At 40.2% G+C, this 27751-nt stretch overlaps 1 protein-coding gene and 1 long non-coding RNA gene across 6 annotated transcripts in view; one reads left to right on the forward strand and one right to left on the reverse strand.

The window, feature by feature from the left end:
• Window positions 1-601: 601 nt before the first annotated feature.
• Window positions 602-27727, reverse strand: LOC134293144 (uncharacterized). 3 transcript variants are annotated; one of them, XR_010000163.1, is made up of 4 exons: window positions 27411-27727; window positions 3239-3362; window positions 2541-2700; window positions 602-1029 (listed from the first exon to the last, which is right to left on the reverse strand). It is a non-coding gene; the product is annotated as an uncharacterized LOC134293144 (long non-coding RNA). The 3 variants fall into 3 exon arrangements; XR_010000162.1 differs by lacking the exon at window positions 2541-2700; XR_010000161.1 differs by lacking the exon at window positions 602-1029 and having other exon boundaries at window positions 1064-2700.
• col6a3 (collagen type VI alpha 3 chain) overlaps window positions 11877-27751 on the forward strand; it is a 123969-nt gene continuing 108094 nt past the window's right edge. The window contains exon 1 of one of the 3 annotated variants that reach the window (XM_062959769.1): window positions 11877-12253. The gene's annotated coding sequence lies outside the window, so the exon portion shown is untranslated. The other 2 variants (XM_008114626.3, XM_062959761.1) reach the window with 2 other exon arrangements.

The raw sequence follows: 27751 nt of genomic DNA on the forward strand, positions 1-27751 counted from the left end.
ACACCCTTAGGGATAACCAAGCAATGGCATAGAATTTGGAAATTTTGGCAAAAATTAGAAAATGTTCTTGTTATACCAGAAATGTCATTGTGTTACTTTTATAATATGACTTCGTTTCACACCCACACACACAAATGACTTTTTTACATGTGACTGTTTTACTTGTAACTCATTACTTTCAATATGTGAAAAATATACCTGGGACAATATACCTGGTTTTCCACTCCCTCTGGCCCACTCTACCTAAGGTCACCTTAAATTGTGAACAATGATTCTCAAACCAATGCCTCTGTAACTATTTTTTCTCCTTGGAAGGAGGAGCCCAAAATATTTTACTCCTACAGTAAGGTATTTTGAACTGTGCTATTGTGTGTTTTCAAATCATTTTTGACTTATGGTGACCCTATCATGAAGCTTCCTTGGCAAGATTTGTTCAAATGGGGCTTGCCTTTGTCTACCTCTGAGGCTGAGTGTGACTTGCCCATTGTGACAGTTGTTTTATATGGTTAACTGGGTATTTTAACCCATATCCCCAGAATTCAGCACTCAAATCACTGCTCCATGCTGGATCTTAGAAATACACTGATTAAGTACATTTAGGGCAATTCTACACAGCCATTTATTTCAAGTCAGGATGTGGTTCGAGCCAGAAACACCGGGATCACTGTAGGAATTGATGCCCGGAAATGCAAAAGCTGTCTTGGGAGTTAATCCCCACAGGGCCCTCACCTGGAAAGATCTGGACCTTAGCTTAAGGTCAGGATCTTTTGAGGTGTTTTATTAATCTAGGGCAAACTGGGAAATCCCAGTTTTTTCTGGGTAAATTTGGTTTTATCAGAGGCATCATTTGAATGCTTCAGGTAAAACTGAGACAGGTCCTGCATTTTAGGCTTATCTGGAAGGGCCTTCAGTAGTAGCTTGAGAGTCAATGATAAAAAAAATGATAGAAAATGATAGAAAAAGATCCTCCTGACCAGTCCATGAGCCATCTGTGATGCTTTCAGAAGTTAGCTTCATATTAATCTTCTTCTGTAGAAAAATAAGAAAAATAAAAAGTTGCCAGAATCTCTTCAAATATAATTCAGTATTTATGTAAATCAAAATGTGTACATAGCCCATGGACATGCAGCTGGCCAAGGTTTAAACTCTTTCTTGACAGATCTCCTGAAGAGAGCTAAATTACTAGAGCTATTGCTGAGACTGTATCAACTATTAACTGAGCCAGCAGTATTAATAGCTATATGATGCCAGCCCAACTTCTGGAAGAGCCAGTCTCTGCATAATTGCCACTGCAATACTAATGGCAAGGAACACTTGAGTTCAACCAACATTGGCATCCTGCTCACTTATTAAATGAACATGGAGCACATTTTGGGAAGCCTGGACACACTGGGTGGCAATAAAAACAACTTCATGGAATGAATAGATTGCAATAACCATGTGGCCACATGTGGAAATGGAACACTGGATAGTAAATTGGTTGTTAGTGTATATAAGGATAAATACAGGTTCTGTGCTCCATAATGATATTAAATATTAGTTTCTGGACTATATCACCCCTTTAATATTGGTTTTCCCAAGAACCTTAGACCTATGAATGCCTACTAGGATATTGTGCTATTATATCCTGTAGTACATTTATGCCCCCTTCCCTGGTTGTTTCAGCATGGAACTAGTGGTGAAAATGAATCAGAATGCACCCAAAACATTTGAGACAATTTTTCTTTATTAGCATTGTATACTTTGGTCTGGCAGAGACTATTTTTCTTTCCAGTCTTTGCAATGTTTTAATTTATGCACTATTCTAAAGAAATATAAGCCTTTGGTCACCCTGTGGTTTTGCTCCTTTTCATTACCATTTAGTTCAAAGAGAAATGTGGTATGTGGTATCTTACAAATTCACTCACAAAGAAAGAAACAATTATGAAGGTTTTGAACTATAATTTAACAATCATGAGCAAATCTGACAAACAGAAATTCAGTACAATTTTATATAAATCCATAGGGCCTATGTTTACTGGGGGAGCCAGAGGTTTATAACCACAGATTTATGCTGGCATTGATTTATGAAATGTGGTCAAGCAGACCTCTGGAGGTTTATGGAATATATGTTGGTGGCCCTTGGAGGTTGGTGTAGCCTCTTGATACTGGCTCTTCTTCCAGCTTTCAGCTGTCATTGAAATCATAGCTGACAATCTGTCCAATTCTCTCTAAATATGGGCAAGGATCTGAATTTTTATGGGACCTGTGGATATGTCAAGGGTCATTCAGCAGAGAGGGAAATGCACCAAAGCTAACTCTGGGGTCAGATACTCTTAGCCTCCACACCATTTCCCCATCAGGCATCCAAAAAGGCTAGAAGTAGCACTACAATGGTGAGAGTAAAGGAAGGTGTTACAGCCAGCTCTGATAGAGAGGGTGTGGAGGAGCTGTTTGTAATTTGTGAACTCTTGGACTTTGACATTTGCCATTTGGATTGATCTTGGACTTTGTTATTGCAGAAATCAGCCTTTGGATCTTGGAATGGACTATCACTTCACCTTTCAATTTGTGTATCTTTGGCTGGATTCTTCTGTTTGAACTTGGATTGCTTGCTGTTTTGACTAATTTCCTTTTTGGAAGCTGGATCTTGGCTTCATGACTGGAGTCAGTGCTTCTTTTATGTTCTCCAAGGATGGATCAAACTCTGCTTCTGCCACTCTACTCAGAGAAGGGGATTATTATTATTTTGTTAAGAGTCAAAGTACAGCCTTCACATTGACTTGTGGATGTGTCAAGCTAGGTTTCTGAGCTTGATTTTTTTTACTAGAATTTCTAGACTTATATATGAGTATATAGGAAACTTGGCCAAGAAATGTCTATGTTCTTTTCATTTTAGGATTCTGTAGTAATGCTCAATTAAACAACTTTATCTACAACATTCCCCTATCTCGACTGCTTAAAAAATCCAACTTAGATGATCTATGTGGAGAACTTCATTTAAGTCAGAGATGGTTTTGACTTATTAAGTTCTACGTGGTTCAGTCCACATTATTAGAAGGCCTGTGCTTGCCAATATTTGCTATGGGAAGTGGGGGGAGCCTCTTCTCTCTGCTCATCACTCTCACAGGTACATCTGGTGGGAAAGGGTCTTTTCAATGTCTGCTCCCCCCCCCCCCAGTAGTGAAAAACTTTGTTATCTTGACAAGGGTTTGAAAACTAAGGGTTTGTTTACATAAACTAAAAAAATAGTACTCACCTCGTAGGTGCTGTGATCCAGACACACAATGTTCCTGACCTTTGGTTCTTCAGTTGTTTTGGCTTCAACTCTCAGAAATCCCAGCTTATCAACTATTAGGAATTATGGGAGCTGTCCAAAATACCTGGAAGTCCAAAGATGGGAAACCACTGTTCTAGATTATTCATTTGCATCAAATCACCCATGAAACCCAGCCCACTCCCCAAACATGGCCATTGTTTGGTTGATAGAGAACAAAGAGAGCAATGGAGAACCACTATCTTCCTATAATCATACAAAGATCAAATACATTATCTTCTGATTTGTTCAGGAGGAACCTTTTAGGTCCCACTTTATAACCCCTAATGTCCTCACAAATATGCCCATTTAATAATGGCATATTTTCAGGCAATTTTGCCCTAAAATTATGATGAATACTACTCAAATGAATAAAAACAGACAACAATACCTGCAGTTCATTTCCACAAGAACCCCAGAACCCTGTACAACAGGCAAGACCAGTTAATTTTTTTAAAAAGATAAAGCAATTAAAATATTCATTGCTTACCCAGCATGTTTTCCTCAGCTGTGGAAACACTGAGAGCACTCAGATACCATTTTAACTCCCTTTTTTATAGTAGAAGGTTTCTTTCATTGTAACTCACATGTAGAATGTATGGTGGTTGTGATGTAAGGCATGGACCTAGGGTTTTTTATGGCTACATTTTCTTGTTTTTTATGGCTACATTTTCAGTTTTTAAGCTTGGCTTTAAGCCCATCTTTAAATCTCTTTTCCTGCCCACCAACATTATGTTTCCTGTTCTTGAGTTCGGAGTAGAGTAGCTGCTTTGGGAAACGGTGATCAGGCATTCGGACAACGTGGCCAGTCCAGTGGAGTTGATGGCGTAGGAGCATCGCTTCAATGCTGGTGGTCTTTGCTTCTTCCAGCATGCTGACATTTGTCCGCCTGTCTTCCCAAGAGATTTGCAAGATTTTTCTGAGGCAACGCTGATGGAAACGCTCCAGGAGTTGAGCGTGATGTCTGTAGACCGTCCACGTTTGCAGGCGTAGAGCAGGGTTGGGAGGACAATGGTTTTATAAACAAGCATCTTGGTATCTCTACGGATGTTCCGATCATCAAACACTCTCTGCTTCATTCTGAAAAAGGATGCAGTCTATACATCTGGAATGTGATCTTCCTTTTTCTTACTGCTGTCTGCCTTGCCAAACATTATTGTCTTTTCTAATGAATCATGTCTTCACATGATGTAGCCAAAGTACAATAATCCTAGTTTAGTCATTTTGGCTTCAAGGAAGAGTTCTGGCTTCATTTTGCTCTAGAACCAATTGATTTGCTCAATTAGTAAAGAATATAGAGAAATAGAGTGGTTTCCAAATAAGCAGATTAGACTTTGGGGAAGGAGGAATAAAAATGATCAACAATTAAGATATGCTGATGGCACTATACTACAAACAGAAAATATCAAACTTGGAAAGACTACTAAAGAAAATCCAGGAAAAAAGTACAAAAGTTCAACTGAACATTTTAAAAAAGCAAAATAATGACCACACATTATTTACCTAACTTTAAAGCTGACAAAGAAGACACTGAGATTGTCAAAGATTTTCTGGACCATGACTCGGTTAATAATCAAAATGGAGACTGCAATCAAGAAATCAGAAGAAGACAAGAACTTGGAAAGGCAACAATGAAGGAACAACAGGATCCTCAAGTGTAATAAAAGTATAACTGAATAACTAAGTCAGGATTGCCCATAAAATTCTATTTCCAATTTCTATGTACATTGTGAGAACTGGACAATGAAGAAAGCTCATAGGAACAGAATCAAGTGGTTTGAGATGTGGTGTTGAAATTCTGTTACAGTAATAGCAACTGCCTAAGATTCAATAAATGGTTCATAGAACAAATCAATCCTGAACTCTCTCTAGAATCCAAGATGACTAAACTGAAGTACTTTGTAGATATAATGAGAAGACATGACTACCAGAAAAGACAATAATGTATGGTAGGGTAAAAGGCAGTAGATCACACTACAAGTCGATGGATTAATTTTAGAAAACCACAGTCCTGAATTTGTGAGTTTTGATGATTCATGGGCTTGTCATAGGTGAAGGTTGACTTAACAGTAGTTAGCAGCAACAAATGATGGCCTTATTTTACATAAATAGGAGTCAAGTATACATTGTATGTGAAAAGTTCCTTTACATCAGTGGAGGGAGCAAAGGTGTCACACACATTTGAGGAAGAACTTTTTCATATAAGAGTTGTTTGATAGTGAAAAGGACTGCTTTGGAAAGTGGTAAACTCTCTTTCTTTAGAGGTTCTTAAACAAAGGTTGGGTGAGCATCTCTTAGGAGTGGTTTAGGAGTTCCTGCTCGGCCCTTCAAATTCTGAAACGATAATTCTATGCATGTTCACATGAGTTATTTGCAAATGTGAGTTATTTCTTGAGTCCAAGGTCCCATCTATACTGCCATATAGTGTAGGCTGATATACCGTGTTTCCCCGAAAATAAGACAGTGTCTTATATTAATTTTTGCTCCTAAAGATGTGCTAGGTCTTATTTTCAGGGGATGTCTTATTTTTCCATGAAGAAGAATTCACATTTATTGTTGCACAAAAAATGAGCATTTATTATATACTGTACAGTAGTTGTCATCACAAACCAACATAACCAGACAAACTCTGAATCCAATCATGAATTTCTGGTTACTACCATTATTTCCATGTACAACTGGTATGTACATTTACCAATCCTGCATGCTCTGGTGTTCTGTTTCGCAGGCGCTGGGCATGCTTCCAAACAAAAACGTTGCTAGGTCTTACTTTTGAGGGAGGCCTTATATTTAGCAATTCAGCAAAACTTCTACTAGGTCTTATTTTTCGGGGATGTCTTATTTTCGGGGAAACAGGGTAGTACGTGGAACAATGGCTTCAAACGACAGGAAAGGAGATTCCACCTGAACATCAGGAAGAAGTTCCTCACTGTGAGGGCTGTTTGGCAGTGGAACTCTCTCCCCTGGACTGTGGTGCAGGCTCCTTCTTTGGAGGCTTTTAAGCAGAGGCTGGATGGCCATCTGTTGGGAGTACTTTGAATGCTATTTTCCTGCTTCTTGCAGGGGGTTGGACTGGATGGCCCGTGAGGTCTCTTCCAACTCTACGATTCTATTATTCTATGATTCTAGTGAAGTTCAGTGCAATGTAGATGGAGCCAACACAAGCTACATCTCTTTTATGGATCTTTAGAAAATATGCTACTTTGTACTGAAGAAAATGTACTATTCAAATACTTCAGTTTATAAGTTTCACAATTCAACTGCTATAGAAATCTCATGCTACAAATAAAAACAAAAATCTGGTGAAAACTGGTTTCACTCACTTAGGAGTTAAGAGGTCCCATACTTTCTTGTTCTGTCCTTTCTGATTTTTGTGGCAGTTTAGGGGTGATTGAAATTAATATACTAAAATTAATCTACTGCTAGGTTGGGTAAAGGTAAAGGTTTTCCCCTGACATTAAGTCTAGTCATGTCTGACTCTGGGGGTTGGTGCTCATCTCCATTTCTAAACCGAAGAGCCAGCGTTGTCCGTAGACACCTCCAAGGTCATGTGGCCAGCATGACTGCATGAAGCGCCGTTACCTTCCCACCGGAGTGGTACTTATTGATCTACACACATTTGCATGTTTTCGAACTCCTAGGTTGGCATAAGCTGGGGCTAAAAGCGGGAGCTCACCCCGCTCCCCAGCTTCGAATCACAAACTTTCTGTCAGCAAGTTCAGCAGCTCAGCGGTTTAACCCGCTGTGCCACTGTGGGATCCCCACTACTAGATTAGTCTTCCTTTATGTTTTCTTCTATATCAAAACTCATTACATTTTAATGTAATTAGAGATATTTTAATTGCCACTTGCCTCTTTCTTCTTCCAAGTTTTATAGCTTTTCCTTAGGTTATATTACTATAACGGGAGATTGCTAGGTTACTCTTCCTTTATAGTAATGTAACCTAAGGAAAAGCAATAAAACTTGGAAGAAGATAGAGGCAAGTGGCAATTAAAATATCTCTAATTACATTATTAAAATTTAATGAGTTTTGCTATAGGAGAAAACATAAATCAGAAAAAGCAAGAATGCATTATCAAAAATGGCCATCTCATTTTTATTAAATACAGAAGCTGTTTTTATTCTGGGTTGAATCCAGACTTAGTCATAGTTATAGATGACTCACTGAAACCAATGACTCTTAAGTTACTATTTAAGTGCCACTGGTGTCAATTAACTTACGCTACTAAGTATGAGTCAGGGTTTTTTTCACACTACACAGTTATAACATTATGATTTTATTTTAACTACCATGGCTCCATCCTGTGGAATCCTTGGGTTGTTCCCAGAGGGAGGAGGTTTTGGAACCCCCAGTCAGAGAATTCTCCTCTGAAATCTATGGCCAAACTATACAATTCCCAGGAGGTTCCATAGGATATTGTTATGGCATTTAAAGTGGGATGGGAGTGCTTAGAAGTCTAGGTTTGGATCCAACATTAGCTACAGTTGTTGTTTTGCTTGCAATAATGAAACTCAAGGCAAGTAATATTTAGTAGCAATACATGTTAAAACTACAAAAGCTTCAATAAAAGTATAAATTTTAAATATTAAAAAAACCAAATAATTGATAAAGTTTCAAAGAGTAAGCACTGAAAACAGTAATGTTTATTTAAAAACAACATACAAAGTGCAAGAAGCACTACAAGCTCATCCCAATCAGTTTCTAAAAGCCCTAAAAGCAGTGGTTCTTAACCTGGGGTCCCCAGATGGTTTTGGCCTACAACTCTCAGAAATCCTAACAGCTGGTAAACTGGCTGGGATTTCTGGGAGCTGTAGGCCAAAAATATCTAGGGAGCACAGGTTGAGAACCACTGTCTAAAAGCATAAAAATGTCAACAGAAAGAGAGCAAAAATGAGGATATATTGTGAGGGAATACAAAAGTCTGGGAGCAGCCACAGAGAAGATCCTCTCCTTTGTTCTTGCCAAATGAGGATGAGAAGATGTTATGACAGAAAAAGGGGCTTGCCCAGATGTTCTTAGAACTCGAATGGCCTCATAGAGGGCAATGCAGTCTTTCAAATAGCCTGAACCTAAGACATAGAAGGCATTTTAGGTCATCATCAGCACTTTAAATGGTGCCCACAGCCAATACAACAAGGGAGTTGTGAGCTGCCTATGGGCAGCCCCACTTTACAACCTGGATGTCACTCTTTGAGCCAAATGATGTTTCTAAGCACTTTTCAAAGGTAACCTCATGTACAATGCAATAAATAATCCAAATAACCAAGGCACCACAACCTGTTCCAATTTCTCCAGGAATGTCAAGCTTGGTGCACTAGCTTGCCCACTAGCACTCCTGGTCACTATTTTTTTTTTCGTGTCAGGAGCAACCGGAGTTGCTTCTGGAGTGAGAGAATTGGCCATCTGCAAGGACGTTGCCCAGGGGACGCCCAGATGTTTTGATGTTTACCATCCTTGTGGGAGGCTTCTCTCATGTCCCCGCATGGAGCTGGAACTGATAGAGGGAGCTCATCCGCGCTCTCCCCGGGTGGGATTCAAACCTGGCAGCCTTCAGGTCAGCAACCCAACCTTCAAGTCACAAGGCCTTTATCCCCTAGGCCACCAGAGGCTCCACTTTTGAAACCTGGGCATTCAGTTCTGGAGCTGAATTCTCAAAATTGCAAACTTGTATTTTCAGGGGGAGCATGACCCCATCTAATACAGGCTGAATCCCGATTCCCTGATCTGCCTTTTGACTGATCAAGAGCACCTCAATCTTATCTAGATTAAACTTCAGTTTGTTCACTCTCATCCAGTTTATTACAGCTGCCAATCACCGGTTTAGAATAGAAACAACATTCTTGGAATTAGGTGGTAAGGACTAATAGATCTGGGTATCATCAGTATACTGTAGATGCCTGACCGCAAAACACTAGGAAAACCTTTTCAGTGGCTTTATGTATATATTGTAGAACATAGGAGAGAAAACAAAACCTGAGGAACTATGGAGGCCAATGGCTAAAGAGTCAATCAGGAATCCTGCAGCATCAAACTCAGGGTGTGCTCCTGCAGGAAAGAATTGAGCCACTGTAGAATATTACCTCCATGCCTCATTTCAGCAAGGTGGTCCAGGATGGTGCCATGGTTGATGCTAGCAAAAGTCACTGATAGGCCCAGCAGAGCCAATAGGGACATACTTCCCTCATCCAATCTCCAGCATCAGTTATTCTCCAAGATGTCCAAAGCTATCTCTGTCCCATAAACAGACCTGTAACCAGTCTGAAATGAATGTATCTCATTCAGGATCTCCTGTAGTTGAGAATCCAATGCATGCTGTAGTACCTTACCCAAGAATGGGACTTTGAAGACTGCTGTATAATTATCCCATATAGTACGATTTAGGGAAATATTTTCAGAAGTAGGTTTTAGAGAAGTATTATCTTACAACATTATTTTTCAGCCATGTTTAGATTCTGATGTTTGTCTAAAGTCATTCCTCCTACTCACTCAGCAAGTCCATCTCAGGCCTTTTTAGGAGACAGGAAGCACAAGGGTCTAGCACATATGTGGTGGCTCTTGCTTCTCCAATGATCCTGTCCACATCCCTGGGTTGTACAAATTGAAAAGTATCCATCAATGTTGGACAAACAGGTTCCAATATATATATAACTCTAGTGTCCATGTCAGAATGAATCTGAGAAATTTATCTATGAACTGGTGGCAAATTCTTCAAAAGCGAGGTGTTAACTGGCTTATATTTTCATTTGGGCAGATGACAACTTATCCCTGACCACTAAAAACAGCTCTTCTGAATGGTTCTATGATGGTGACAGCCAAAGAAATATTTTTGCTATCCTTATTGCCAGGGCCGGTCCAACAATAAGGCGAATTAAGTGGTCGCTTTGGGCCCAAAACATATGGGGGCGCAGTTGAGACTGCTTTTTCTGTTGATTTCTTGTAAAACATGATGTTTTGGTGCTTAATTTGTAAAATCTTAATGTAATTTGATGTTTAATATGCTTTTCCTTAATCCCTCCTTATTATCCAACATTTTCGCTTATCCAACGCTTTTATTTTTCAGTGATTGGTTTGGGGGGGGGGGGACCAAAATTCTGTTCGCCTACACTTGAAAAATACCTAGGGCCGGCTCTGCTTATTGCATCACCACAGGTCTCTAGGTAGACTTTAGCTTGTTTTCAGTTAAGCTGATTCTGAATCCTCACCTAGTCTTAGTTTCTGTCTCACTTGTTTCATTGCTGTTAGCTTCTTTGAAAACCAAGGGCCATTTTGCTCCATTAAAGAGGAGATCTTTAGGAGTTATCATTTCTACTGATTGAACAGATTCCACTGGGTCAGCGGAGGGGAAAAGGCCCTCTTTGGATACCCTAAAAGTCATGAAAACCAAATCTTCAGTTTTTTTTTTTTTTGCCAAATATAAGATATATGGAGAAAGTTGCAGACGGGATGGTCTAATATTCCTAATGCATTTAGGTTTCAGCCAGTAATATCCAGGCCATTAATCTTTCTCTCTTCTTTCTTTTTTTAGTTCACAATTGACAACAATATGATACATCATAGGAGGGGAGAGATGAATGCATCCATGATAACTGCTCCAAAGTTATAATAGTCAAAATAATTCCATGCCATCGATGGTGGAATCCATGGATACAGAATTCATGGATATGCAGAGCTGCCTCTAGTAAAGGTAAAGGTTTTCCCCCTGACATTAAGTCTAGTCGTGTCCAACTCTGGGGGTTGGTGCTCATCCCCATTTCCAAGCCGAAGAGCCAGCATTGTCCATAGACACCTCCAAGGTCATGTGGCCGGCATGACTGCATGGAGCGCCGTTACCTTCCCACCAGAGGAGTGGTACCTATTGATCTACTAAGATGAGGCAGGAAGATCTGAATATCTGTTTTCTTTTCCCTTGCACTACTTATTGGGAAAACTCTCACATTTTCTCTTTCTCCAGATATGGAAAAATTTGCATATTTCATCAATTCTAAAAAAATGAATTGTATTGAAATTCTCCACTCACTTCAATTTCAAACCAGTGGTTCCTTGCATGAAATGGCTATACTGAAATTGCCCACAAGATAAATGCCAGTGCTACTTTTACTCTTGGGGCGGAAAGCATGGTTAAATAAATGGGAATTCAAATCCAGACTTTAAAAATGTTAGCGCTCAAAGTCTCGAAGGATAAAATCTGTTTTGGTTTTACATCAAAAACTTTTTCAATCTCAAATAAGGATTTGGCAAATTGTTATCTGAAATGAACTCAAGCTAGATTTGTAACAATGAGTGGTCTCGGAAACTTATTTTCCTTTTTATTATTAAGTATCAAAATCAGAATCAGCTTGGTGCTAACAGTAAAACATTTCAAAAATAAATATCAGCATGGAAGGCTAATTGCATTTCCTGTTTACCGTCAATTATGGGAAACAGTTGATGAGGTGACTAAGTTGTGGCAAAGTATCCCCGGGCAACATGTGAAATGGAAAACTTGTTCCTCATATCTTTTCCCCAAAGGTAACCGGCTAAGGGGGAGTTTATTTTGAAGAGCTCATGTAAAACTGTGGGATGGAGGCAAAGCTGGAACCGTGACATCATCCTTCACTCTGGGGCCAGAAGAAACAACCATTTGCAGCTTGAGCAAGTCTGCTTTTCATTTACGGCTTGGGTCACTCAGCGAGGAGGCCCTGGATGTAACGGTAGAGACAATCCAGTTTTGAGCTGCATCCTCCACCAAAGGCAGCTCTCAGCTCTCCTCTGCTCCAGCCCAGGGGGAAGGACTGACACTGGATGCTTTTTTAAAAAGGGAAAAAAACAGCATTCAGAATCCCAAGTCCCTCCCTACTGCTGTGGAGACAAGCACAGAAGGGAGATATAGGAAAGTGTAACGAAATGGAGAGCTGAGTCCAGTGTGCAAATAATTCCCTAAATAAGATCCTGGAAATCGTATTAGATTTACTCAGGGGTAAGTGCTTTTTGTTTCACTTTGCTGGAAAAGGGATGCTCTAATCTGACGATTTGATGCCCGATTTTGAGCTATGTGTAACTGTTGGTGGGTCTGAGTTAACTGGGAGGGAATAGTATCTGCTGCCTCCCCTATAGTACTGAATAACTGAATGGGGCAACTTAATCCATTGGTAGACACTGCTAAAAGGAGGTATAGCTGGTGGATTTCTATCCCTTGGGGAAAGAAAAACTTAGCAAAATCTTATGCTTTACGATTGGGAGAAGGGTGGAGGAGAGTTTTGAAGGAGAATAGTGATGCATGTTGCCATAAACACCCAGATGTGTGGCCATCACTAATGTGGATTCAGTTGTTATGTGTTTTCTCTGTCTGTTACTTTGTTTTAAGGGGTCAGATATTTACTTAGGGACTTAGATAGTCATGTGTTCCATCTGCAGTGCCATATTATGCAGTTTCATTATGCAGTTGAACTTCATTCAACAGCATTATATGAGTCTACTCTGTCATTAAACTGCATTATGACACTGCATTATAAGGCAGTGTAGATGGGGCCATGGATTATTTTAAACCCTTTGCCTTCTTTTAATAAGAAAGTTGTAATAAATGGTGCACTCTATTCATTTGTGGTCCCTGCTGTGTCCTAGCATCAGCATTTTTGTACTTGCAGAATGGTGGAGAGGAGTGAGTGGGAAAAGAGGCAGTGAAAACATGAGCCAGTGAGGAATTTTGGTATTTATCCTGAAGAAGTGGATTCAAAGTACACTGAAGGGACCGAGGATATTGCTTTCCTTACACTGCTGTTGGATGAGACTTTAGTGTTTTAACTTTAGTTGCATCTGAAAACTGCCAGAGGAAAGGATGTTAAGAGCAGGAGAAGATTCCTATACCAGGTTCATTCCAGGTGGGGTATGACTGGTTCTTTTATTAGAAGTCAGTGTGGGCTACCTGCTGCATGGGTCAGAGCAGACTCTAAGGATTCTTCCTCTAGATCAGAGGTCCTCAAATGTTTTAAAGACAGTCAGCTCACAGTTCCTCAGACATGAATGAGTCCCCATGCACACTGCAGATATCTTATTTGTAGTGCAAAAAAAAACCAATACAATATTTTAAATTAAAAACACAATGGTTAAAATGAAGAACAACGTTAACCAACATAAGCACACCAGTATTGTAATGGGGAGTGTGAGCCTGCTTCTTGCTGATGAGGTAGTCAAGTTAATTAGGATTGCTGTTGTGTGCCTTCAAGTCATTTCAGACTTAGGGTGAGCCTAAATCTAAAGTTTAGGGTGGGGGCTAAGTAAATGACCTCAGAGGGTCACATCTGGCCAGTAGGCCTTAGTTTGGAATCCCTGCTCTAGAGGGCCCCTACCAAAAAATCAATGCTAGAAAGAAAATGAAACCAATCACATTGATTGGATGGACAGGATAGAAATTAACTTGCAGGCATGCCTTGTTTTAGTGGAGAATTTCAAATCTAGACTAACCATCAAGGGTAAAGAAATGGTGAGGTTAAGCTAAACTGTTCCAAGGGATTCTTTTGGGTGCTTGTCAAATATCCTTAGGACATCCTGATGTTTTCTAAAGGGCAGAGGAGCAACCTGAATATATTGACACTCTGTCCCCATCTTCAATTTGCTCCTTTGGTCTAGTGGTCTATTCCAACATGTTGCCAGTATTTTCTGAAATGAGTCTATTTTATATGGTTAGGGGTTTTTCACCATAAATAAAACATTCGGAACTGTTTCATTATCTGGGCGGACTCAAGGGGGCCTAGACAAAGAAAGATAGTCTATTTTATTGGTGGTGGTGGGGAGTTGAAGGAAGAAAACAATTTTCTCCATTTTTGCAGATTATTCCCCACCATGTCAAACAATAGTTGTTTCGAAGATATTGACATGGGAGGGGGGGGGGGAGAGGGGAGAATAACAGGAACACAGGAGGAAATGGCTTAACTCTTTCAACCCCCCCCCCCCCCCCGCCCCCATAAAATGGACTATCCTTCTCTGTCTAGCACCCCCTTTTGGCCTCCACCGGGATAATGGAAGAGTACCAAACATTCTTAGCATGGGCCAGGGACACACCCTTTGGCTGCTCAGCTTCTCTTTCCAGGATGTCTACGTTACAGAGCAGACTGCACAAAGCCCCACCTCTTTCATTGCAAAAGGAACTCCAGGGACCATGTAGCTCCAGCAAGTAAAGATCTGGCACACCTGCAGAACAAGGAAATTGAGTCTGGATGTTAACCTGTGGAAGTTCTAGTTTCACATAGAGTTCAGTTCTACCAAATAATTGTAATTAAGATAATTTGGATATTCAGGAATATTAACAATGGTCTTGAAATGAATTTGAGTCCAAAGTTGTTGTTCTGTGCCTATTGACTAATAATTATGCTAAATGTGGTTGCGATCTTGAGCACACGTACACAAGAATAAATTTCACTGAACACAGTGGACCCCATATGCAGTTCAAAGTAAGCATACATAAGATTCCAATGCAAATTTATGGGCTCTAGAGTGCAGCAATCCCCCAACTAAAACATATACAAAAAATAATCAAAATGCAGATGTCAGCATTTCAAGAAGATAAAGACTTTAGCTCCTGAGCATTCCAAATTAACACCCCATTTGGGGTGTTGGCAAAATGTCCAAACTCACATTTTGTGATGTTCAAACTCATCTGAGGCTTAACAATTTAAATTTAAATAGCATGAAATGCAGAAGCAACATTTGTCATTGCATTTTGATCACAAATTCAGAAGGTGGCCTTGGGCAAGTCCCCCCCCCCCCCCCGTTTCAGTTGTCATCCGTCTGCAATATAAAGGGAGTGAAATAACCCTAGAATGCCTAACAGCAAGGATTACTGTAACTGTCTATGTGAAACACACTAAACACTGATAATAATATATACAGTAGAGTCTCACTTATCCAACATAAACGGGCCGGCAGAATGTTGGATAAGCAAATATGTTGGATAATAAGGAGGCATTAAGGAAAAGCCTATTAAACATCAAATTAGGTTATGATTTTACAAATGAAGCACCAAAACATCATGTTAGACAACAAATTTGGCAGAAAAAGTAGTTCAATATGCAGTAATGCTATGTAGTAATTACTGTATTTATGAATTTAGCACCAAAATATCACGATATATTGAAAACATTGACTACAAAAATACGTTGGATAATCCAGAACGTTGGATAAGTGAATGTTGGATAAGTGAGACTCTACTGTACATGCTAAGCATCATTGTAGTGTTACTCTTCAAAGAATAAAATATGATTCCTTAGTTGCAAAGTAAATGAGAGGATAAGAGAGTTTTTTGCAATATGTAACAGCGGGCTTTGGAAATTATTCTTGTTTATGAAAACTGGTGCCTTTCTATGCTTTGTAATAAATGCAGTTGTCCAGTGTTGAAATGTTTGTTCATGCTCAGGCTGGATCTACAATGTCATATAATGTAGTTTCAGGATGCAGATTGACTGGCAGTGTCGACTCATATAATCCAGTTCAATGCACTTAATTTGCATTCTGAAACTGCATTATATGGCAGTGTAGATCCAGCTTCAGATTACCGTTGACAATATTGAAACTGTTTCCATAGGAAGAAAAACATCTGCAAGACTGCTCTCTTATGCAACTAATGTCTGTTTTTTATCATGTCTGTGATGGATTAAATGGTGGCCTACATCTGGCATGAAAGAAATCTAGCATCTAATTTTCATATCTTTTTAGTGAGTTTACTATTACGTATTGTAGAAAGAATGGATGGAGAGGCCTAGCTGTATGTATGAATGTTACTGAGTGAGGTAGCAACATATTGAAAGGAAACATGTAGAAACATGCTGGAGTAAGTGCCAGACCTTTGGAAACTGAACCTGGGATTCTCCTTTGGGAGAGTTATGACTAATGCCTAACAAGCTTCTTGTCGTTTTCTCTGGTTGCACTCCCTTCTTCACCCGTTCCTTGAGTGAAACATATATTCCTGGCCAAAAAACTGTTTCCTGATTATATGCCTTGTCCATCACTGCTCCTGACCCAAACTGGAATGGCCCAAACCCAACTCATTCCAGTGGTTTCTGTGGGATTTTTGAATGGGAATGAAAATTTGCCAGTCTGCTTGTGGTTTGCTTCCTCATGGTGATTCATAGATTCCTAATAAAAGATTTGTAGGCCTAAAAAAAGTTACATAGGAACCCTTAGATTCCCCCAACTCTCATCAATATGTCCCATCAAGTTCTCCCATTCTAGGTGGGCATAACCTGCTCACTCCTCCCTTCCCTTCCTCTTGCCACATGCTTATAAATGGCTTGGCAACCAGTGGAAGGAAATCCCTTGCAAGATTTGTAACTCTATCTGTGGAGAAGGAGATCCTGGCATCCTTTCCCACCTCCTTTGCCTTCCCACAGACTGTTTCTGGTGATTCATCTCAACCTTTGTTTGTGGGCTACAAGCTTTAACTCTTTTCCTTGACTGGAAAGTCTTAAACTTCTTCTTTATTTGGAAGATGATGGGCTATGTTCCAGCAATGGTTTTAGGTTCTTATTACAATCTGCATTTCTTATTTCAGAGCAAATTTATACTCTGTTCATCCCCCCCTCCCCACCCGCCCATTTTGTTTCCTCTGTGGTCCATCCAGACAGGCCTTGAAATCAAGGCCTGTTTTGGTTTTACCAGAGGTGTCCAGTAAAACTGAATTAATTAGATAACCTATTCCAGGCCTTCCTTCCAGGACCAACTGGAATTAACCAGAGGTGAGTCCCCACAGCTATCTCTCACATTTTGGACTCCTGGAGCCCAAAAGGTGTGGAATGGCACCCTCCCCCCCACCCCAAGTCCTCTAAAACATCCCTTAAAATAAAAAAAAACTTACCTGGCCATCATTAAGATACAGTAGAGTCTCACTTATCCAACGTTCTGGATTATCCAACGCATTTTTGTAGTCAATGTTTTCAATACATCGTGATATTTTGGTGCTAAATTCGTAAATACAGTAATTACTACATAATATTACTGCGTATTGAACTTCTTTTTCTGTCAAATTTGTTATATAACATGATGTTTTGGTGCTTAATTTGTAAAATCATAACCTAATTTGATGTTTAATAGGCGTTTCTTTAATCCCTCCTTATTATCCAACATATTCGCTTATCCAACATTCTGCTGGCCCGTTTATGTTGGATAAGTGAGACTCTACTGTACTCCTTCAGTCTTCCTGGCACATAGAAATGACGTGTCAGGATACTGGGGGGGGGGGGGGGGGGGGGAGAGGAGGAAAATCAGTCTGCTGTCTGTGCCAAAGAACCTAGGGTGTATCTACACTGTAGAATTAATGCAGTTTGATAGTACTTTTATTGTCATAGCTCAATCCTATGGAATCCTGGAATTTGTAGTGTTGAACCTTCTCTGCCTCACCAAACTCCTGATACCAGGATTTCATAGGATTAAGCCATGGCAGTTCCCTCTCTTCTCATGCTGGGCTTAGGAACAGGCACAAACATCATGACCTCTGCTTGCCTCTTCTTAGAACCTTATCACATGCTTCCCCCCCCCCCCCCCAGGTGCTGTTTTGCCAACAGCTGTGGTCAAATCACAGGTGCGGCAACGCTTCCCTCATAATATGGGGGAAGCATTGCTCAATCAGGGTAGAACAATGGAGCTCAACACAGGAGCCTTCCCATGTTGACAAAGAAAAGTCCTAGGACAATTCCATGCCAGTTGGGGGCAGGGCCTCTGCCGGACGTTGTGGGAAGTTTTTGTTAATCCACCTCCTCCTCTCTGTACGCTAAGGTAGATGTGTCTTTAACTGTTTCTTAAAGGAGAGGAGGGTATGGCATTTTTATTTCTTTAGGGAGGGAGTTTCAGAGGCAGGGAGCGATCATAGAGAAGGCCTCCTCTCTTGTTCCCACCAGCTGTGCTTGTTATGGGGGTGGGACTGAGAGCAGTGCCTCCTCCACTAACCGAAGTGTCCAAGATGGTCTATACAGGGAGATGCAATTTGACAAATAACCTGGATGTGAGCCATTTAGGGCTTTATAGGTAATGACCAGCACTTTGTATTTAGCTCGGAAACAGACCAGCAGCCAGTGCTTCAGTTGTCTCAAATCTCGAGTCCTCCCAATAGACTATAGCTCCTAATTGGTCCAATGAAATACACAGGAGCTAAAGGCAGGAACTGAAATCAGTTTTATTCAGCTCTGGCCAGAATGGATGCTGGGGGGAGCTCCCAAATTCCATTTGCTTTCCAGGTACAAGCATAGGCATTATATGGAAAAGGTCCACACATTTGAGAACATGAAGAACAGGCGCAATTGGTGAAGTTTCAGGATCCACAATCTCATTGGTTCAAAATTACATTCATTTATATTTTGTGATTGATGCATAGTATGGAACAAACTGTCATAGGCTGCATTTGAAGCTGTCTGTTGCCTGGTGTGTTCACCTCTTTGGGAGGGATTGAGAAAGGGATGAGGGTAAGGTTGGGAGACAATGAATGCCAAACAGGATTATACCTGGGGACACAGTTCCCATGTTTGGGATTATAGGATTCCCAAATGCTTTGATTGGTCCAGGTGTTAGATATTATGGGTGCTTAGGCGTCCTGATGGGCTTTACAGAGGTGACAAAAGGGGCAAGGAGGTGGGTAATTGCGTTTTAGGTTTCTGTGAGGCAAAGCAAACTGGCTGGGGCTGATTCCTGCTTATTGTGATGGTGCAAGGCAGAGGGAAATGTATGGTGCTTATTTCACTTGGTGCCTGTCCCCAGAGGGGAGGCTCTATTTGGTGTTGGAATTTGGAAGAAGGGGCAGAATGGGACCTCATGAGCCAATTCATCCATTCTTTGTCTTTTGTGATACCTTTATGATACCACTTCTAAATAAATGGAGAGGGCCATAGGCCTCTCTTGGGTATAGATAAAGTTTGTTAGCAGAGGACCAGCGGAACATGCCCCTTGTGAGCACACAGATGGATTTATTGGAGCAAGGGCTAGAAAAATGTCCTCCTCTATCATATCCCATAAGAAATGGTAAGCAGATCTTTAAAAATCTATTTATTAATTGTATTTATTGACATAGTCTACAAAATTTCACAGAACAAGCCACATCAGAATACGCTTAAGGTGATTAAAGTTATTATTGAGGGGAGAAAGACAGGAAACGCTGTAGTAGTTTGCTTTTGCCTGAGTTTCTGGGAAGGGCAAGACTCCAGAGATTTCACAGATTCCCACTGAATTCTTAGGAGTAAGGTAAATACAGTGTCCCCTCACTTTTCACAGGGGTTAGGTTCCAGACCTGCCCGCGAAAAGTGGAAAACCGTGATATAGCGGCACTATATTTATTTCAGTAAATATAGCCTTTCTCCCTCCCTCTTTTCCTCTTTAAACATACTGTTCTGTCTTCCTTGTTGTTCCTGGGGCGATGAGGTGTAGGCAGGGCCTAGTGGCGCTAGGCCACGTGACTCAATCTGGGCCCTTTTGTGCCTGCAAAGGGAGGGTGGCCGGATGGAAAAATCCGCGATACAGGGAATCCGCGGAACCTGAACCGCGGATTAACGAAGGAGCACTGTACTTTAGGATGTAGCTGAAAAAAGATCAAACCTAATTCTCATTGAGCCAGCAAAGTATAGCGTATTTGAGCTTTGTAGTACAACTTTGGAGCCCAAGGTTTGAATCCCTGCTTGGACATGGAAACCCCTTTGATTATTTATTTATCACATCAGAAGGAAATTGAGAATATAATGTATAAAAAACCACAAAGTTAAAAACTTGACATTATACTAAATTTACTTTGACTTAAAGTGCTTTTGGTGTCGCTGTAAGGAGGTCCTCCATTTTATGTGTGGCAGGGCTCAGACTGCATTGTAGTAAGTGGTCTGTGGTTTGCTCTTCTCCACACTCACATGTCGTGGACTCCATTTTGTAGCCCCATTTCCAAAGATTGGCTCTGTATCTTGTGGTGCTAGAGCACAGTCTGTTCCGTGCCTTCGAAGTCTCCCAGTCTCCTGTGTGCCCAGGAGAGAGTCTCTCATTAGGTATCAGTCATGGCTTGAAGTTCCAGGTTTTAGCCTGCCACTTTTGTACTCTTGCTTGCTGAGGTGTTCCTGCGAGTATCTCTGTAGATCTTGGAAAGCTATTTCTTGATTTAAGACATTAGCATGCTGGCTGATATCCGAACAGGGGATGGGCCAGAGATGTCAATGTATACAGTTGCTCTTTTCGCAGCCTGCTGGGTTTTATTGCTGTTTTTAGTAAATTTGGTTAATTTTACATTTGTTAATTTATATCTTTTATATATTGTTGTATTTGTATATTGTTGCACTATTGAGTGCTTTCTGTGAGCCGCCCCGAGTCCCTTTTGGAAGATGGTGGCAGGATACAAATAAAGTGCTTCGAATGCAATTTTCCTGCTTTTTGACAGGGGGTTGGACTAGTTGGCCCACGAGGTCTCTTCCAACTCTATGATTCTATGAAAGCTTTAATTATTTATTATTATAATGCCTTGGTCCTTTCATTACTGGCTGCTACTTACCAATGGATATCAGGTGATGCAATTCCAACTAAACAGTATAATTTCTCTAGGGGCACCAGAATGCTGTGTGAGTGTTTGTTTTGTTTTCAAGGAGAGGCTAGGTACTTCAGTTGATTGACAATTTCAGGTCAGCAGTTAAGTGAGTGATTGTTCCTTTTTTTTTTGGAGGCAGCAGTTAAGTGAGTATGTGTTGTCGAAGGCTTTCATGGCCGGGATCACAGGGTTGTTGTATGTCTTTCGGGCTGTGTGGCCATGTTCCAGAAGTATTCTCTCCTGACGTTTCGCCCACATCTATGGCAGGCATCCTCAGATGGCAGGCATCCTCACAACATGGAACATGGAACATGGCCACACAGCCCGAAAAACATACAACAACCCAGTTAAGTGAGTGTTTGTTTCCTGTTTTTGCTATTTAAACCATCGGCTGAATTCACACCTTCACTAACACACACCTATACAATGCATACAGAAAACAAAACACTAAAAAACACACACACATAGGGAGGGTTAGCAGTCTCCACAATAATGTGCATGCACATTAACTAACACTATAAGAATCCTGCTTGGTATCCTGACTTACAAGATGGAACAAAAGCAAAACATTCCCATCACATGCACGTTCACAGGCATGTTCAACTTCTTCACATAACAACTACTCAACTACATCTGCTCCAAATGTAAACAGATTACTGTCATGGAACACAGGATCTGGCAACTCGAGGACTGTATTAAGACCCTTAAGGACATTCAGGAACTTGATGTCTTCTTGGACACCGCACAACACGCTGTGCTAGATACGCAGCCCACATAACACCAACACCAACATGATAGGGAACCTTATGGGGAGATCACTTCACTTGTGGACAACCCTCAGGCTTGGAAGAATGTCACACTTAGAAAGAGGCACAGGACCAGGCAGCCTCCTCACAATACTTCTGCTCAGCTGCAGTTACACAATAGATTCCAAATTCTTTCACAGTTAACACCTGATCAGGAAACACATATTGGGGAGGACCACAAAGACTTAAATACTGCTCAGTGACTGCTCTTGATCAATGTGTGGGTGATAGCCCTGACTGGGACAATGCCCCACCACATTCACACTTACACAGTCATGTAAGTCATGCAGATGCTCCATTCCCAATCGTAGACCAGGGACAACAGGAACACATTTGGGTGAATAACGGGCTCTTGGACATATTTCAATGGATTGTCCACTGGGGATATCGAGGAGGAGGAGAAAGACAACACTTTACACCTATACAATCCAATTTAACAGATACACTTTTCAGGGAACCTATACACTGCCTTGCACAAAGGGGGTTGTGTCAATCTTCAGAGGAAACAGGTCTTGGTAGAAGGTGGAGGAATGGAAGCTGTCATTTTCAGACCGGATGGCATGGCTTGAGAAATATGCTGCCTCTTGGGGACAAAATACACCATGTCACTCAGGGGCTCACCATGCTCCTCAAGCCACATCACCCCCCTCCCCTCATGTTGATTCATGTAGGAAACAAAGTATGTAGGTTGTGGCCTTAGAGGGAGAATCCTTGTTTACTATGAGCAAATTGCTTTTTCATCACTATTGTACTTGGCTTTTGTGCATCACTATAAATTAGTAACCCCTACCCAAAGTGGTTTGATTAACATGTTATCTAATGCTCTAAAATAAGATGTGATGTGTAAACCAGTAGCAGGCAGAAAGGGTTCTTGATACGTTCCAGACATTTAGCAAACAATTTCAAATTGTTTAGTCAGCTATGATGTCCAAAGAAGCCAAGGAGAAGTAGTAGACTGTGTGTGCCTGCCATCGCTTTGTTTGCAGGAAAACATGTTCCCCTTGGATCATTCTCTTTTATGTAAAAGATGACTCTTCTTTCCTTTGAAAAGGATAAAAACCAGACCATGGGTGACCAAGCCTTATAATGGTGTGGTCAAAATTAATGAGGAAGACCATACTATTCTAAGGCCCCTTCTACTCTGCCATATAATCCAGAATATCAAAGCAGATAATCCACATTATCTTCTTTGAACTGGATTATATGACTCTACACTGCCATATAAACCAGTTCAGAAGTAAATAATCTGGATTTGATCTGGCAGTGTAGAAGGGGCCTAGGAGAGGCTAGAGAAGTTTGTTTTTGCCTGAGCCTGCAACTTTTGCATTTTGAACTCAATTTGTAGCAGCTAAAGTCATCTTAGGAAAGGGGAAAAGTGAGAGGAGAAAGAAGCAGAGACATTTTAAAAGCAGCTGAAAAGTGGGAGAGTTGGTTATTTTCGCTGTCCATTCCAAATTGGGAGGGTATGGTGTTCCCTGTGTAGTTGCCATGTCTTTGAGTGGGGCCTTTTTGTATGAGCATCTTCCATTAGTGTTGGTGATCTTCACCGGTCCAGAAAGCAAGCAAGTCTTCTTTTGTGGTGGAATCAAGGTCTGCATCTGCCAAGTTAAAGGAGCTCCCTGCTGGATTTGATTAGTTTTGTTAACCTGTTTTCCCTTGTGATTCAGTAGCTCAGCCAGCCATAAAGTTCAATCATTTTTTCCAGATCCTAATGTTCTGTATTCCACATTAAGATGACGAGTGGCATGGGTGGGGATGGACGGTTGGTTAAAAATGTTGCTGCACACAAAGACTTGTTGAATTTTGAGGGAGTTCCCTGCTTTCCCCTTGCAAATATACTTTTTCCTCTCACCAGCTTGGATTGACGCATCAGGAGCCTAAAACAGATAAACTTAGCAATGATTTACCCCCAAAATAGGAATAAATAAATGAATACAGCTCTCTTTTATGACAGTGTTGCTATTTGAAATACCATTACCCTCCCTTCTCTGGTTTGCTTTCAATTTTCCTAATACTGGAATGGAAGCTCTCACTTTATGTAAAATAAGCAATGTTAGAGCAAGGAAGAGTCCACCTTGTGTTGGTAGAAGAAAGTGTGAGGCTGTAAAAATTAAATGGTTCGTTATTACTATATAGCAACAACAACAACAACAATTACAAAGACTCTGGCACAAGCCAGTAAAGGTGGTCCCAGTGGTGATCGGCACACTGGGTGCAGTGCCTAAAGGCCTTTGCCAGCATTTAAAAACAATAGGTGCTGACAAAATTACCATCTCTCAGCTGCAAAAGGCCACCTTACCCAGATCTGCATGCATTATTCACCAATACATCACATAGTTCTAGACACTTGGGAGATGTCTGACCTGTGATGCAATACAACAGCCATCATAGCGATCTTGTTTGCTGTGTACTAATCTTGTTGTGTATCAAATAATAATAATAATAATAATAATAATAATAATAATAATAATAATAATAATTCATTTACATCCCAGTTTACCTCCAATTTTACTATTCAAAGCAGGTTATATAACATTAAAAATCATAACAGATTAGAAATATATATATATATATATATATATATATATATATATCATAAGTCATATTTTAAAAACTATTAAACATTAATTTCCTCTTCCCTGGGTCTGTGAAAAACAGCAGTCAAGTCATATTTTAAGCCCATATAATTGAATAGATGGAGATGTGTTTTAGAGGGTCAGTTTCCTCATTTTGCACCTGAGATTAATTAAGGATTTATTAAGTTGTTTTATCTGCAGGCCAATCTAATGTCAGCAACAGCAGTGCTCTGGAGTTAGAATGGAATATAGTGGGATGTCAACTTGAGTTCAGTGATAAATGGACAATCTGGACGTGGAATACAAAATTAATGAATTTACATTTAATTTAAATACTGTAATGTACTCTTAAGCAATGCCTTTGATATATCTTGATTTTAGGAAGTAGATTTGCAATAAAAGGGGTTGTTCTCTAATTGTAAACGGGTTGAATGAGTTGGGGCATTTTAAAAATCATCAAGGTGCCCCATTTTCTTATATTAGGGATTAGGCGAGGTGCAGCCCATGGGGCTGTTAAGTGTGCCCATTAAAGTCTCCCAGAAGCTCCTAGTTCCTCCATTAAAAAAAAAAAATTAGGTGATATTTTAAACAAAACCAGTCAACCCCACAGTGGTTTATTTCTCCTATCCTCTGCACCTCAGATTTCACAAAATTGGAATGGGGAATTATTGGTTTGAAAATTGGCTTAGAATCAGCTAAAATTGACATTGGAAGTCACACTGGCTCATTTTGGGTGCACTAAAATCTTCCAGTGTAGACCATTGGGCAAAAAAAAGGAGAGAATGGCCTCCGCCCCTGCACAGTTGCACACTCTTGCCCTAAGTAGAGGCTTGGGAACTGTGAATTTATTTTTAAAAATAAGCAATCACTTAGGAAACTGTCAGCATTGTACAACAGCCATATGGCATCATTACTCAGTTCCCAGCAATAAAGAAACTAAAGTGGATTCTTTTGCACATCCCATCTCCATAATTCGGTTACTTAGTTGTACAAAACTGATCTATTACTGATTGAGAAACATTCCTCTGTGATTAATTCAAGAAGCTCTTCTGATCCTTGTGAATTTTCTACATAATTTAATAATTATATTGAAGAGCAGCTGTAGATTATTCAGATCTCAGTTGATGAAATTCCAGGAAACCAATAATTAAGCAGGAAGTTGAAAGCTCAGAATCCTTTCTGGGCTACAACTATAACCATGCAGACCTTTTACTGAATGCATCATATGGATTGGAATTAATTAATTTAATCCTGGAATTTTTAAACATTTCCACTAGAGCTTAGGTATCAAGCTATCCAAGTTACCCAACAACAGGCACTTATTTATCCTTAGTGTTTGCAAACAACTTCTTTTATATTGTGCAGGTGGGGCCTAACTTACAAATAAATGTATGAACGAATAAGTCTGTGTACATGGAAAATTGAAATGTTAAATACTGATTTGAACCTTTTCCTGCCATGTGCTGGTTTTCAAGATGAAAAATGTGTGTGTGTGTGTGTGTGCGTGTGCGCGTGCAATGGTAAGATACAGCAATCTTTTCCTTATTCTACTGATGGCATGAGTTGCACCTACATGTGTTTGTGTATGAAAGGTCATTTAATGAAGAAGGTGATTTGAATTAAGAGCTTGGTCATGTGGCCGGCATGACTGCATGGAGCGCCGTTACCTCACATTTTCATGTTTTCGAACTGCTAGGTTGGCTGGAGCTGGGGCTAACAGCGGGTGCTCATTCCGCTCCTGGGATTTGAACCTGGGACCTTTTGACCCGCAAGTTCAGCAGCTCAGTGCTTTAACACACTGTGCCACCAGGGGCCCCTTTTAATACAGTACACCCCTCCATATCCATGGGGAATACTTTTTAGAAGTTCTTATGAATACCATAAATTGTGGGTAATAACGAAACCTATTGGACAAATGACTTCTGGTGGAAGAATACTACATAATTACCTAGAAGACCTTGAAAAAGCCTAGAGATAACATACTTTATCAAATGCAAATAAATATATTTTCTCAAACATGGAAATATATACTCAGACTGATTTTTTAAACACTCAGATTCATATACCTACTCATACAAAGAACAGTTTTATTATAAGTATGAAATACAATTTACAATGTTGCCCCAGATGTTTCAATATAGAGGTGTGGTAGATACACAAATATTTGACAACCTGAGAACAATGACCCTTCTCATACCAGACATTTTCCACAAATTTTTTAATGACTCTCTGCCATGAATAGGCTATCAGTATGTCCAGATGATAATTAAGTGCTCCTAATAATTCTGTAAATTGATGTCTGATTTTCCCCAGGAAATTCCTTTATTTTCTCTACTAAACTGCAGTTTCAGAAACACTGTTCTCTTAAAACTGAACACTTATGTCCAGAAGTTAACTGTGTGTATATTGTTGTCTTGTGTCTTCGAGCCAATTCTATTTTGGGTCAGTTATAGGGGTTTCTTGACAAGACTTGTTCAGAGAAGAGTTGCCATCCTCCTCTGAATCTGTGAGAGGATGCCATGGGTCACCTACTGGGTTTCTATGGCCAAGAATAATAATACTCTTTATTTATATTTTGCCCTTCTCCCCATGGGGACTCAGAGTGGATTATAGCATTTACATACATAGGCAAACATTCAGTGCTTTTACAATCACATGAGACACACAAACACAAGAAGGAATCCAAACCCTGATCTCCCAAAGCCTTGGCCTGAGGCTGGATGTACACGGCAATCCACCTGGCTCTGCACCTATTTTTGGGAGGCACATGAAAATGGAGGCATTTTGGCCAGCAGAAACAAATCGAGATTCAGTTGAAATACACAAGCCTAATGTCAATCCAGCTTTTTGGGATTGATTTCTGGACTATGAGTACATAAGATATGCGTAACTCTCTGCAACATAATTTTCTGATAAAAATGTGTTTGTACACACACTATATGGCATATTATATTTGGAATACTTGAGTCAGTCCATGTCAGGACACTATCATAAACAGAAAAGGATAGCCAAAATAATCACATGAACATATCTTACTTTTAGGACTATTTTGAGCAAGAGGCTTGTGAAAGCAATCAATATCTTTATGGCTTGGCTTCTAAGGAAGGCAATGGAAAACTTCCTTTGAACAAATCTTTCCAAGAAAGCCCAATAAAAAGGATCACAATACGTTGGAAACAACTTGGAAGCATGCCACAGCAACAAAATAGACTTACCTACCTTCTACAAACCTAGAAGACCTTCTATGTTTGTTGATATCTCTCCCACCACTTGTTCATGGGCAATGCTTATTTGGCTTTAGAAAAATGAATTTTTGATGACATGGTTGTAAACTGTCAGGGCTCCAGCAGATGGCAGCAAAAGTGAGGTGTTGGAAGGCCACCTAATTACCAAACAGAAGTGACAACTTTTTAATCATCTCTGTATCTCCAGTAAAGAGAATGAAATGCAGGCAGTCCCCAAGTTATGAACAAGATAGTTACACAGGTTTGTTCTTAAGTTGCATTTGTTTGTAAGTTGGAACAGATACTTTTTAAAAGTGTAACTCCAGCCATATATAT

The sequence above is a fragment of the Anolis carolinensis genome, chromosome 1 (assembly GCF_035594765.1).
Source record: "Anolis carolinensis isolate JA03-04 chromosome 1, rAnoCar3.1.pri, whole genome shotgun sequence".
Taxonomy (NCBI): Eukaryota; Metazoa; Chordata; class Lepidosauria; order Squamata; family Dactyloidae; genus Anolis; species Anolis carolinensis.